General features: G+C 40.2%; 1 pseudogene; it reads left to right on the top strand.

Annotated features, from left to right (window-relative positions):
• Nucleotides 1–12,809, top strand: part of LOC122125516 — a 60,489-nt pseudogene extending 47,680 nt beyond the window's left edge.
• The last annotated feature ends 916 nt before the right edge of the window (nucleotides 12,810–13,725 follow it).

Here is a 13,725-nt window from a genome sequence, read left to right as displayed (position 1 = left end):
TAAGGGAAACCATGGGACCTATGTTTCTTTGGGCTTGGCTTACTTCACTTAATATAATTTTTTCCAAGCCTTTCCATTCCTAACAAATGGGGAAATGTCATTTTTTCTGATGGAGGCATAGAATTCCATTGTGTATATATACCACATTTTCTTGATCCATTCATCTACTGAGGGGCCTCTGGTTTGGTTCCATATCTTAGCTATGGTAAATAATGCTGCAATAAACATAGTTGTGATGGTAGCTTTAGTGTGGTTTTGTTTGTAGACATTTGGGTAAATGCCCAAAAGTGGGATTGCTGGGTCATAGGGGATGTCTATGTGAAGTCTTTTCAGGAAACTCCATATTGCTTTCTAAAGTGGTTGAACAAGTTTACACTCCCACCAACAATGAAGTAAGGTTCCCTTCTGTCCACATCCCCTCCAGCATCTGTTGTTGTTAGAGTTCTTGATTATAGCCATTCTAACTGGGTTGAGGTGGTATCTCAATGTTGTTTTGATTTGCATTTCTTTTATGGCTAGGGATGTTGAGCATTTCTTCATGTGTCTATTGGCCATCCTCCTATCTTCTTCAGAGAAGTTTCTCTTCAAGTCTTTAGCCCACTTATTTATTGGGCAGTTGTTTCTTTGAGGATTTGTTGTTGGGGGATTTAATTTTTTGAGTTCCAAGTATATTTCAGATATGAGACCCTTGTCCGTTGTATGGCTAGTGTAGATCTTCTCCCAATCTGTGGGCTTTCTATTGATCTTGCTAGCTATGTCCTTTGCCATGCAGAAGCTCTGCAATTTCATGCAATCCCATTTGTCCAACCTTTCTTTGATTTGTTTTATTTCCAGGTCTCTATTAAGAAAATTTTGGCCTGAGCCAAGGAGACCTAGGGTTTCTCCTATTCCATCCTGTAATATTTTCAGAGTGTCTGCTTTGACTCTGAGGTCTTTGATCCATTTGGAGTTGATTCTGGTGCAGGGTGATTTATAAGGATCTAGCTTTAGTTTTCTACAAGTAGTTAACCAATTTTTCCAGCACCATTTACTGAAGAGGTTGTCTTTCTTCCATTCTATTGTTTTAGCTCCCTTATTGAAGATTAGATGGCTATAGGTCTGTACGTTCATTTCTGGGTTTTCAATTCTATTCCATTGGTCCTGAGGTCTGTTCTTATGCCAGGACCAAACTATTTTGATTACTATGGCTTTATAGTAGAGTTTGAAATTTGGTATTGATATTCCTCCAGCAGTGTTCTTTCCGTTGAGGAGCTTTTTTGCTATTCGGGGTCTTTTATTGTTCCATATTTATTTTTGGATTGCGTCTTCTATTTCCTTGAAGAATGAGGTTGGAATTTTGATAGGTATCTCATTGAATTTGTAGATAGCCTTGGGAAGTATTGCCATTTTCACGATGTTAATCTTTCCAATCCAGGAGCATGGGAGGTTTTGCCATTTTCTAAGTTCTGTGTTGATTTCCTTTTTCAAGATTTTAAAGTTTTCATCATAGAGATCCTTCACTTCTTTGCTTAAGTTAATTCCTAGGTATTTTATTTTTTGATGGGCTATTACAAATGGAGTTGCTTTCCTAATTTCAGCCACACTTTTCTCATTGTTGGCATACAGAAAAGGCATTGATTTTGGGGGGTTAATTTTATACCCTGCTACATTGCCAAAGTTGTGAATCAGCTTGAGTAATTTCGGAGAGGAGTATATGGGATTCTTTTAATACAAGATCATGTCATCTGCAAAGAGGGAGAGTTTTATTTCTTCTTTCCCTATTTGGATCCTGTTTATATTGCATCTTGTCTTATTGCTGTAGCTAGGCATTCTAATACTAGATTGAAGAGAAGTGGAGAGAGTGGGCATCCTTGTCTTGTTCCTAAGTTAAGAGAAAATGGCTTAAAGAAACATAGGTCCCATGGTTTCTCTTATTTGCAATATCTAGTATAGGTATGAGTCAAGCGGAAAAAGTCAGATAATGTGATGTTAGGAAAACGAACCCTTAAATATGTATTTTAATGTTTTTGTTTCTTTCATGCATGTGTTTCTAACGAATTCATAAGATTATTTCTTTGTTGCTTTGTATGTCCCTCCCCCACAGTGTAACCCCTGCTTTCACTATATTTGATGTCAGTATAACATGTGGAGGAGACGGGGACAAACAAGTCGTTTAAGGATTCAGGTGGACCTGTTGCAACAATGAGAAGTACAAAATGTCATGTCAAACCAGCTTTACAATGTCGGAGTGGGGGATGAGGGGGGTATGATTGGGTGGGGGGGAGGGGAGAGGGTGGGAAAGGAGGTGAAGGGTAAACAAAGGAGGAGGCTGCAATGCTTGGTAAGAAATGTATGCATTATCCTGCCCATGTAATTGTAAGCCATCTGTACAGTATGTTCTCAAATAAAATAAAATAAAATTTAAAAAAAAAGAAGAGAGAAATTGGCTTTAGTTTTTCACCATTGAGTATAATGCTGGCTGTAGGTTTGTCATATACAACCTTTACTGTATTGAAGAATGTTCCATGGATTCCTAATTTTTCCAAAACCTTCATCATAAAGGGGTGTTGGATCTTGTCGAATGCTTTTTCTGCATCTATTGAGATAACCATGTGGTTCTTATCCTTGCTCCTGTTGATGTGATGAATTATATTAATTGATTTGCGTATATTGAACCAGCTTTGCATCCCTTAAATGAATCCTGTCTGATCGTGGTGTATGATTTTTTGGATGAATTGTTGATTTTTTTTTTTTTTTTTTTTGCCTATTGTGGGGCCTGAACTCTGGGCCTGGGTGCTGTCCCTCAGCTCTTCAGCTCAAATCTAGCCCTCTACCACTTGAGCCACAACACCACTTGCGGCTTTTTCTGCATATGTGGTGCTGAGGAATCGAACCCAGGGCCTCATGCATGCAAGGCAAGCGCTCTACCACTGAGCCACCTTCCCAGCCCTTTTTGGATGAATTGTTGAAGTCGATTGGCTAAAATTTTGTTGAGAAGTTTTGCATCAATGTTCAACAAAGAAATGGGTCTATAGTTCTCTTTCTTTGATGAGTCCCTGCCTGGTTTTGGGATGAGGGTTATGATGGCTTCATAGAATGTGTTCAGTAATGAACTTTCTCTTTCAATTTCATCGAAGAGTTGGAGGAGTATTGGTGTGAGCTCTGCTTTGAAGGCCTTGTAGAATTCCGCTGTAAAACCATCTGGTCCTGGACTTTTCTTAGCTGGGAGATCTCTTATTGCTGTTTCTATTTCAATGCTTGATATAGGCCTGTTAAGCTGGTTTAACTCATCTTGGTTTAGTTTTGGCATGTCAATATTTGCTAGGAAAAGGACCATTTCTGTCAAGTTCTCAAACTTATTAGCATAAAGTTTTGAGAAGTATTCCCTTATAATGTTCTGAATCTTGGTTGTTTCCGTGGTGATGTTTCCATTCTCATCTCTGAGTTTATTAATTTGGGTGTGTTCTCTTCTTTTTCTGATAAGATTTGTGAAGGGTCTGTCAATTTTGTTAATTTTTTCAAAGAACCAACTCTTTGTTTTGTTGATTCTTTCTATATTTTTTTTTTGGATTCTAATTCATTTAATTCTGATTTAATTTTAATTTTTTTTTCCATATACTGGATTGGGGTTTATCTTGCTGCTTTTTTTCAAGGAGGTTCAGATGTCTCATTAAATTGTTGGTTTCAGATCTCTCCAATTTGTTGATGTAGGAGCTCAGAGCTATAAACTTGCCTCTGAGTACTGCCTTTGCTGTGTCCCAGAGGAGCTGGTAATTTGTGTGCTCATTTTTGTTGAATAGCATGAACATTTGAATTTCCTTTCTAATCTCTTCCATGACCCACTCTTGATTCAGCAGTGTGTTGTTCAGCCTCCATGTGTTACCAGACTTTCTTTGGTGGCTTTTGGTGTTGAGTTCTAATTTTATTCCCTTGCGGTCAGAGAGAATGCAAGGTATAAGTTCAATGTTTCTGAATTTGGAAAAGTTTGCTTTGTGGCCTAAAATGTGGTCTATTTTAGAAAATGTTCCATGTGCTGCTGAGAAAAACGTGTATTCTGATGCTGCTGGGTGAAATGTTCGGTAGATGTCTGTTAAATCTAGTTGATCTAATTAGCTGTTTAGATCTGCGGTTTCTCTGTTGAGTTTTTGCCAAGTTGATCTATCTAGTGGGGAGTGTGGTGTGTTAAAATCCCCAACAATTGAGTTCCGGGAAGATGGCGGATGAGAAGCTGGAATCTGAACAAGCTCTTGAATAGAAAACAGTTTCAGAGTTCCAGTGAACAATCCCAAGCCAGAGAATCACACCAAGTGTGCCATCACAGGACAGAGAGTTAGTCAAGAGAGGGGAAGCCAAGCAGACACATCTGAGCAGCTGCCGCTGCGGCGGCAGGGTCGCAGCGGCGACCACCGCCGCGGAGGCATACCTGAGACGCAGTCCGGGACGAAGGAGCCAGACGCAGCGGACGAGCGGATTCTACTCAACACCAGCAAGAACCGACAAGGAGCGGACAACTTCATCCTGCACTTTGCAGACCAGAGACGACCCGGGATCCAAGACTCCGCGTGAGTAGAAGCCCCACTTCCTCACTCCTTCTCTGAGAGCAGAGGAGGGAAGGCCACCCCTCCCCCCCCAGCACCGGTGATCTCCATCTTGGATACCGACAAAGCTCGGAGGAGCGGCTAGCTCCAGCTCAGGCCTTGGAATAAAACGAGTCATTTAGCAGGTCACAAGAACTTAACGGCGAAGTGACCTCACAGACTCAGTTCCATCCAGGGAAAAGTCACCCAGCTCAGGCGCCAGCCATTGGAGTGGCTCTCCTCACCGGGTAACCAGAGGCAGAGGCTGCCCCACCCTCTAGCAGCCACCACAATCAATTGAAAAACAGAAACCCTGAGAATGGCTCCAGGCTGGGTGCTGTGAGTTTTTTTTCACAAAATAGCCCCAGGGAAAAGCTACTGTTCGTTGAAAGGCCTCAACTCTACCCAGAACCTAGCCTCATCACTGCATCCCCCTCTTTTGTGATTCTCAAAGCAGATCACCCTCCCAGTAAACTAACCTGGGAGGGGGATCTCAAAATCTTGGGTAAAGCAGAGCATTTTTCTGCCTGTTCCAACAAACTGACTTAAGAAACCAATCAAGCCACAGGACCTCAAGCTGACCAGATACTCCAACCAGACTCTGATTACAGACAAAAGGGAGATACAGGACTCTTCCCACCCCTCCCAAAAAAAAAAAAAAATCAAAGAACTTTTTTTTTCTTCTTCTTCTTTTCTTTTTTTTCTTTTTCTTGTTTTGTTTTTTTTCATTTTTTGTTACCTTATATATATATAAAATTTTTTTTGCTTTTCTAAAACTTTTATTAATCTTTAATTTTTGCCTCTTCTGAAAAAATAATTGTTTTCCATTAACTTTTTTTTTTTCTCCTCTTATAATTTTTATTTTAGGAATACGTGAATGTGTGTTTTCTTTTCTTTTCTTGTCTTCTTTCTCTTTTTCTTTCATTCTTAATTATCTTTTTGTTTTTTTTTTCTAGCTCTACTGAACTTCTGATCTTTTCTTCTCACTTTCCTATCCTTTCCATCTTTTCCTCTTTGTTCATCTTTATGTGACTTAACTCTTGTCCTGCACATCCTCAGATAAACCCGTACTTAACCAGTAGACCCTATCCCCCATTGTGTACACACTTAACCCACAAACTTATTACTCAATTCAAAACCTCTGAGACTTAAATTCATTAATAGCAGTACTACCTCTTTATACCTATATAATATTTTAAGCATTTTTTTAAAGTTTTTCTCATCTCCTCTATGTCCCTCCCTTTCTCTCAACATATTCATATTCCTCTATAAATAGTTGGTCTTTTAATCTCTAAAATAACATTAATTTTTACGTTTCTATTTTATTTTCTGGTCTCTTTTCATTCCCCTTTCCCTTTCTTCTTTTTCTCTCTCTCTCTACTTACATCCTACCCAACCTATTTCCTGCATTGTGATTAGGACATAGTTAACTCTCCCTGTGCCTCCCCACACCAGTCTATTCCTATTTTTTACCCACATCTCTCCCTAACCCTAATAATTTCTGGTTTTCCAAATTCTTCTCTGCGGTTCGAAGTCCTTTAACATATAGTTGTTTGATGTCGAATAGATGTATCTGTTGAACTAGATTGTATCTGTAGACTATTGACTGTACAAATGCAAACTTTGGTTGATGGTTGCCTTAAGATAGTGTTCTAGCACAAAACTGGTGCTATCTTCATCTCAAATGGGCAGAGTAAGCCGGAAAAACACAAGAAAAATGGCAAATTCGGGTATCTCAATTCCCAATCCTGATAATCAGGGGTTAGAACAGATAATGAATAATCCAGAGGAGAGTTCCCAAACAGCTCTACAAACACTGCTGGCAAACATGATAAATGAAAAGTTTGACAACGTACAAAGGACTCTGTATGAGCGTGATAGGGAGAGAGAGGAGGCATCCCAGAAGTTTATACAGGAATATCATAAGCGTGAGGAAGCTACTCAAAAACTGATACAGGATTTGCGTGAACAACTTGAGAATACTCAAAGAGAAAGAGAGGAATGGCGTGAGCAGGCTGAGAACACTCAAAGAGATCTGCAGGAATCCCACGAACGGGAGGAAGCTAATCAAAGAGTAATACAGGAATTGAGAGACCAGGTAGAGAACACACAAAGATCACTAAAGGCATTCATGGAATCCATTAACAAAGAGCTGAAGGAAGTCAGGGAGACCACAAAGGGAATGCTGAATGGAACCCAACAGAAGGAATGGGAGCCCAAAGAAACCATAACCAATCAACTAAGTGATTTGAGGACAAACACTGAACACCAAATTAAGGAAGTAAAGAAATTCATACAAGACCTAAAACAGAGCTTCAACAAAGAACTTGAAGCCATCAAAGCTGACCAACTAGAAGGAAAAGAGATAAAAAACAAAGTAGAGAGTCTTGACAGCAGGTTAGACCATGCAGAAGATCGAATCTCAGGGATTGAAGACAGCCTAGATATTATAGAGAAAGAACATACAACCATCCAAGACAAGTCCAAGAAATATGATAGATCCATCCAATACCTGGAAGACACCATCAGAAGGCCTAATCTAAGGATAATGGGTGTAGAGGAGCACCTAGAAACAGAAGTTAATGGTCTAGGAAATCTGTTTAACAGGATCCTAGCAGAGAACTTCCCAAACATGCAAAAAGATAGGCCTGTCCAGATACAAGAAGGCTTTAGAACCCCAAATAGACCAGACCAGAATAGGACATCCCACCGTCACATTATAATCCACAGAGGATCAACTCAGAACAAGGAAAAGATCCTTAAAGCTGTCAGAGAGAAAAGGGTAATCACTTATAAAGGGAAACCAATTAGAATCACCTCAGATTTCTCAGCAGAGACAATCAAAGCAAGAAGAGCCTGGAATGATGTATGCCATGCCCTAAAAACAAACAACTATCAACCAAGAATACTGTACCCAGCTAAACTCTCCTTCATAACTGAAGGCCAAATAAAAACCTTCCATAGCAAAGAAAAATTGAAACAATACATCTCCACCAAACCAGCCCTACAAAAGATTATTAAAGATGTCCTACACAAGGCAAACCAACAAGACCGCAATAAAGGCCAAGAAACTGCACCCAAACTGAGAATCCAAGAACCAAAGGAAGAACCCAGTTTTCGCAGCCCCCAAGAAGGTAGATAACATGGCAGGAACTCCCAAATACCTCTCAGTCCTATCTCTTAATGTTAACGGACTGAACTCTCCAATTAAGCGACATAGACTGTCTAGTTGGATTAAAAAACAAGACCCTTCTATCTGCTGCCTGCAGGAGTCACATCTTGCCCGTAAAAACAAACACATTTTCAATGTTAAAGGCTGGAACAAAATCTACCAAGCAAACGGACCGCATAAACAGGTGGGAGTTGCAATCCTAATATCAGATAAAATAGACTTCAAATTAAAATTTGTGAAAAGAGATAAAGAAGGTCGCTACATACTAATTAAAGGATCTCTCCTTCAGGAGGATATTACAATTCTAAATATCTATTCGCCAAACAATGGAGCACCCAAATTTATCAAAGAAACACTACTTTCCCTCAAATCCCATATAGATCCAAAGACATTAATTGTTGGGGATTTTAACACACCACTCTCCCCACTAGATAGATCAACTCGGCAAAAACTCAACAGAGAAACCACAGATCTAAACAGCTGCATAGATCAACTAGACTTAACAGACATCTACCGAACATTTCACCCAGCAGCATCAGAATACACGTTTTTCTCAGCAGCACATGGAACGTTTTCTAAAATAGACCACATTTTAGGCCACAAAGCAAACTTGTCTAAATTCAGAAACATTGAAGTTATACCTTGCATTCTCTCAGATAACAAGGGAATAAAATTAGAACTCAACACCAAAAGCCACCAAAGAAAGTCCAGTATCACATGGAGGCTGAACAACACACTGCTGAATCAAGAGTGGGTCATGGAAGAGATTAGAAAGGAAATTCAAATGTTCATGCTATTCAACAAAAATGAACACACAAATTACCAGCTCCTCTGGAATACAGCAAAGGCAGTACTCAGAGGCAAGTTTATAGCTCTGAGCTCCTACATCAACAAATTGGAGAAATCTGAAACTAGCAATTTAATGACACATCTAAACCTCCTTGAAAAAGAGCAGCAAGATAAACCCCAATCCAGTAGACTGAAAGAAATAATCAAAATTAAATCAGAATTAAATGAATTAGAATCCAAAAAACCTATAGAAAGAATCAACAAAACAAAGAGTTGGTTCTTCGAAAAACTTAACAAAATTGACAGACCCTTAGCAAATCTTATCAGAAAAAGAAGAGAACACACCCAAATTAATAAACTCAGAGATGAGAATGGAAACATCACCACGGAAACAACCAAGATTCAGAACATTATAAGGGAATACTTCTCAAAACTTTATGCTAATAAGTTTGAGAACTTGACAGAAATGGACCTTTTCCTAGCAAATATTGACATGCCAAAACTAAACCAAGATGAGTTAAACCAGCAAACAGGCCCATATCAAGCATTGAAATAGAAACAGCAATAAGAGACCTCCCAGCTAAGAAATGTCCAGGACCAGATGGTTTTACAGCGGAATTTTACAAGGCCTTCAAAGCAGAGCTCACACCAATACTCCTCCAACTCTTCAATGAAATTGAAAGAGAAAGCTCACTACTGAACACATTCTATGAAGCCATCATAACCCTCATCCCAAAACCAGGCAGGGACTCATCAAAGAAAGAGAACTATACATCCATTTCTTTGATGAACATTGATGCAAAACTTCTCAACAAAATTTTGGCCAATCAACTTCAACAATTCATCCAAAAAATCATACACCACGATCAAACAGGATTCATTTCAGGGATGCAAAGCTGGTTCAATATACGCAAATCAATTAATATTATTCATCACATCAACAGGAGCAAGAATAAGAACCACATGGTTATCTCAATAGATGCAGAAAAAGCATTCGACAAGATCCAACACCCCTTTATGATGAAGGTTTTGGAAAAATTAGGAATCCATGGAACATTCCTCAATAAAATAAAGGATGTATATGACAAACCTATAGGCAGCATTATACTCAATGGTGAAAAACTAAAGCCATTTCCTCTTAACTCAGGAACAAGACAAGGATGCCCACTCTCTCCACTTCTCTTCAATCTAGTATTAGAATGCCTAGCTACAGCAATAAGACAAGATGCAGACACAAAGGGGATCCAAATAAGGAAAGAAGAAATAAAACTCTCCCTCTTTGCAGATGACATGATCTTGTATTTAAAGAATCCCATAGACTCCACTCCCAAATTACTCAAGCTGATTCAAAACTTTGGCAAAGTAGCAGGTTATAAAATTAACCCCCCAAAATCAAGGCCTTTCTGTATGCCAACAATGAGAAAAGTGTGGCTGAAATTAGGAAAGCAACTCCATTTGTAATAGCCCCACAAAAAATAAAATACCTAGGAATTAACTTAACTAAAGGAGTGAAGGACCTCTATGATGAAAACTTTAAAATCTTGAAAAAGGATATCAACACAGAACTTAGAAAATGGCAAAACCTCCCATGCTCCTGGATTGGAAAGATTAACATCGTGAAAATGGCAATACTTTCCAAGGCTATCTACAAATTCAACGCAATACCTATCCAAATTCCAACCTCATTCTTCAAGGAAATAGAAGAGGCAATCCAAAAATTCATATGGAACAATAAAAGACCCCGAATAGCAAGAACGCTCCTGAATGGAAAGAACACTGCTGGAGGAATATCAATACCAATCTTCAAACTCTACTATGAAGCCATAGTAATCAAAACAGCTTGGTATTGGCATAAGAACAGACCTCAGGACCAATGGAATAGAATTGAAAACCCAGAAATGAACCTACAGACCTATAGCCATCTAATCTTCGATAAGGGAGCTAAAACAATAGAATGGAAGAAAGACAACCTCTTCAGTAAATGGTGCTGGCAAAATTGGTTAACTACATGTAGAAAACTTAAGCTAGATCCTTATATATCACCCTGCACCAGAATCAACCCCAAATGGATCAAAGACCTTGAAGTCAAAGCAGACACTCTGAAAACATTACAGGATGGAATAGGAGAAACCCTAGGTCTCCTTGGCTCAGGCCGAAATTTTCTGAATAGAGACCCAGAAACACAACAAATCAAAGAAAGGTTGGACAAATGGGATTGCATAAAGTTGCAGAGCTTCTGCAGGGCAAATGACATAGCTAGCAAGATCAATAGAAAGCCCACCGATTGGGAGAAGATCTTTACTAGCCATACAACGGACAAGGGTCTCATATCTAAAATATACTTGGAACTCAAAAAATTAAACCCCCCAACAACAAATCCTCAAAGAAACAATTGCCCAATAAATAAGTGGGCGAAAGACTTAAAGAGAAACTTCTCTGGAGAAGAAAGAAGGATGGCCAGTAGACACATGAAGAAATGTTCAGCATCCCTAGCCATAAAAGAAATGCAAATCAAAACAACATTGAGATATCACCTCACTCCAGTTAGAATGGCAAAAATCAAGAACTCTAACAACAACAGATGCTGGAGGGGAGGTGGACAGAAAGGAACCTTACTTCATTGATGGTGGGAATGTAAACTTGTTCAACCACTTTGGAAAGCAGTATGGAGGTTCCTCAAAAGACTTCACATAGAGCTCCCCTATGACCCAGCAATCCCACTTTTGGGCATTTACCCTAATGTTTACAAACAAGACCACACTAAAGCTACCAGCACAACTATATTTATTGCAGCATTATTTACCATAGCTAAGATATGGAACCAACCCAGATGCCCCTCAGTAGATGAATGGATCAAGAAAATGTGGTATATATACACAATGGAATTCTATGCCTCCATCAGAAAGAATGACATTGCCCCATTTGTTAGGAAATGGAAAAACTTGGAAAAAATTATATTAAGTGAAGTAAGCCAGGCCCAAAGAAACGTAGGTCCCATGGTTTCCCTTATTTGTAGTATCTAGTATATGTATGAGTCAAGCGGAAAAGGTCAGATAATGTGATGTCAGGAAAATGAACCATTAGATGTGTATTTTAATGTTTTTTTCTTTCATTCATATGTTTCTAGCACATTTATAAGATTATCTCTTTGTTGCTTTGTATGTCCCTCCCCCACAGTATAACCCCTGCTTTCACTATATTTGATGTCAGTATAACTTGTGGAGGAGATGGGGAAAAACCAGTTGTTTAAGGATACAGGTGAACCTGTTGCAACAATGAGAAGTACAAGTTGTCATGTCCAAAACGAGCTTTACAATGTTAGTGCGGGGGGGGGGGGGGAAGGGGGGAAGGGGGGAAGGAGAAGGATTGGGATTAGGGGGGGGAGGGGGGAAGCTGGGAAGGGATGTGAAGGGTAAACAAAGGAGGAGGCTGCAATGCTTGGTAAGAAATGTACGCATTATCCTGCCCATGTAACTGTAACTCCTCTGTACAGTATGTTCACAAATAAAATTAAATTAAATTAAAAAAAGAAAGAAAGAAAGAAAGAAATCAAAGACTCAAAATGGAATTAGGAACACATGTTAGGTGAGTTTATCCAGTTTATCTTGAATTTGACAAGACTACCAATTAATGGGGCAGATTCTCTGGAAGAAGTTAACATGACCTAATAAGCATTATTTCAAAATCTAACATTTCCACTTTCATATAATTTTGTAGGCCAGCACAATAGAGACAGATGAACACACACAGAGATATATAGCACACAAAAGCGCATGTGTGGACATGTGTGCACACCTCTATCTCTCAGCAGATGACTTTTATCTAGGTGTGGAAATTGTTGAATGGCCAAGCAAAGCTCAGCAGAGATGCAAGCTTGGTGGTCCTCAGGGGAGGACCACTTTCTTCTTCTTTGTGCAGGTGAAGAGGAGGCTGAAGGGAGTGGAGTGTCTGCTCATGAGCAGGAAAGGGCTGAGGGATGGGAAACAGCCCATAGCAAACACCGACATATGGTGCACCACAGGCCTGGTGTTGTAAATCACAGACGAGCAAATCTGAAAGATGCAGGACATGGTATAAAAGGAGACAAAGGTGCTCATCACGAGGAGGATGCTTATGGTAGCTCTGGACTTGAGAGAGACTCTGGTGGAGACACTGATCCCCTGGATGTGTCGCATTCTCTGCTTGTGTCTGTACAGGACAAAAAGCATGGAGCTGCTGGCCCAGAGCATGAGCCCCAGAAACAGAACATTAGGCCCCGAGAGTATGGCCATGTGCAGCACATCAGCACCTAGATCGTGACGCACTGCAGAACAGTATCCATTGGCCTTTAAGCTCGTCATGTTGTTGTGGGCTTTGGGTCCGGTCGTGTACATAAGACAAACAATGCTCACCAGGAGGGAGACCCCCCAGCTGAAGTAGATGGTGGAGACAATGTGCTTGTGGGCTCTCCCCTTCAGCCCTGCCCACCTGGAGTCCCCCTGACTGATGCTGACAGGAAGGAAGAGGCTCAGGGAGCAAGTGCTACTGATCTACACCCCCCTGCCCACTCAGTGAAGATAGAAGACCATTTTGCACCCCACATCATTGAAGAAAATTCTCCAGCACAAAGCCACCATGGTTTGGGGAAAACCCCTACACAGAAGACATAGGAAGTTGGCCACAATTAAGTTCATAAGAATCAAGTCTGTGGCTCTCATTCTGTTCCCCATGCAGGACAGGAATAGATAATGGGAGAGAAGAGATAAATTACCCACAAACCCAACCACAGTTTGGCCTAAGAGGATCACCCCCATAGACACATGGGTATCTCCCATCCTCTCTGTTCCTTGAGTCTCATCCAGAGGCTCTGGGTTAGGAAACTGAGGCCTGCACGGGGCCAAGGGAACTCAACATTCTCCATTCAGCATTCAGACGACTGGAAATACTGTCCTACTATCTCTCATGTATTAGGAAAAATCCAATTCTATTCATCCATCGGGAAGAGGAAGATGGCATGTTCAGGGAAATGGGTGAACCTGGAGGAATGGCATTAAGGGAAGGTAAGTCAGGTTCTGAGATAAAGGTGGCTACATTTCTCCTCTGTAGAATCAGATCTAAGATTCTAAACAAGCAAGGCTCTAGTGGTTCAAGCCTGTAATCCTAGCTACTCAGGGGCTGAGACCTCGGATTCCCAATTCAAAGCCAGCCCAGAGAAGGAAAGTCTGTGAG

This window comes from Dipodomys spectabilis, unplaced genomic scaffold (assembly GCF_019054845.1).
Source record: "Dipodomys spectabilis isolate Male_0828 unplaced genomic scaffold, ASM1905484v1 ptg000266l, whole genome shotgun sequence".
NCBI lineage: Eukaryota > Metazoa > Chordata > Mammalia > Rodentia > Heteromyidae > Dipodomys > Dipodomys spectabilis.
The sequence above is the reverse complement of the archived record's forward strand: the minus strand, read 5'-3'. Positions and strand labels throughout refer to the sequence as shown.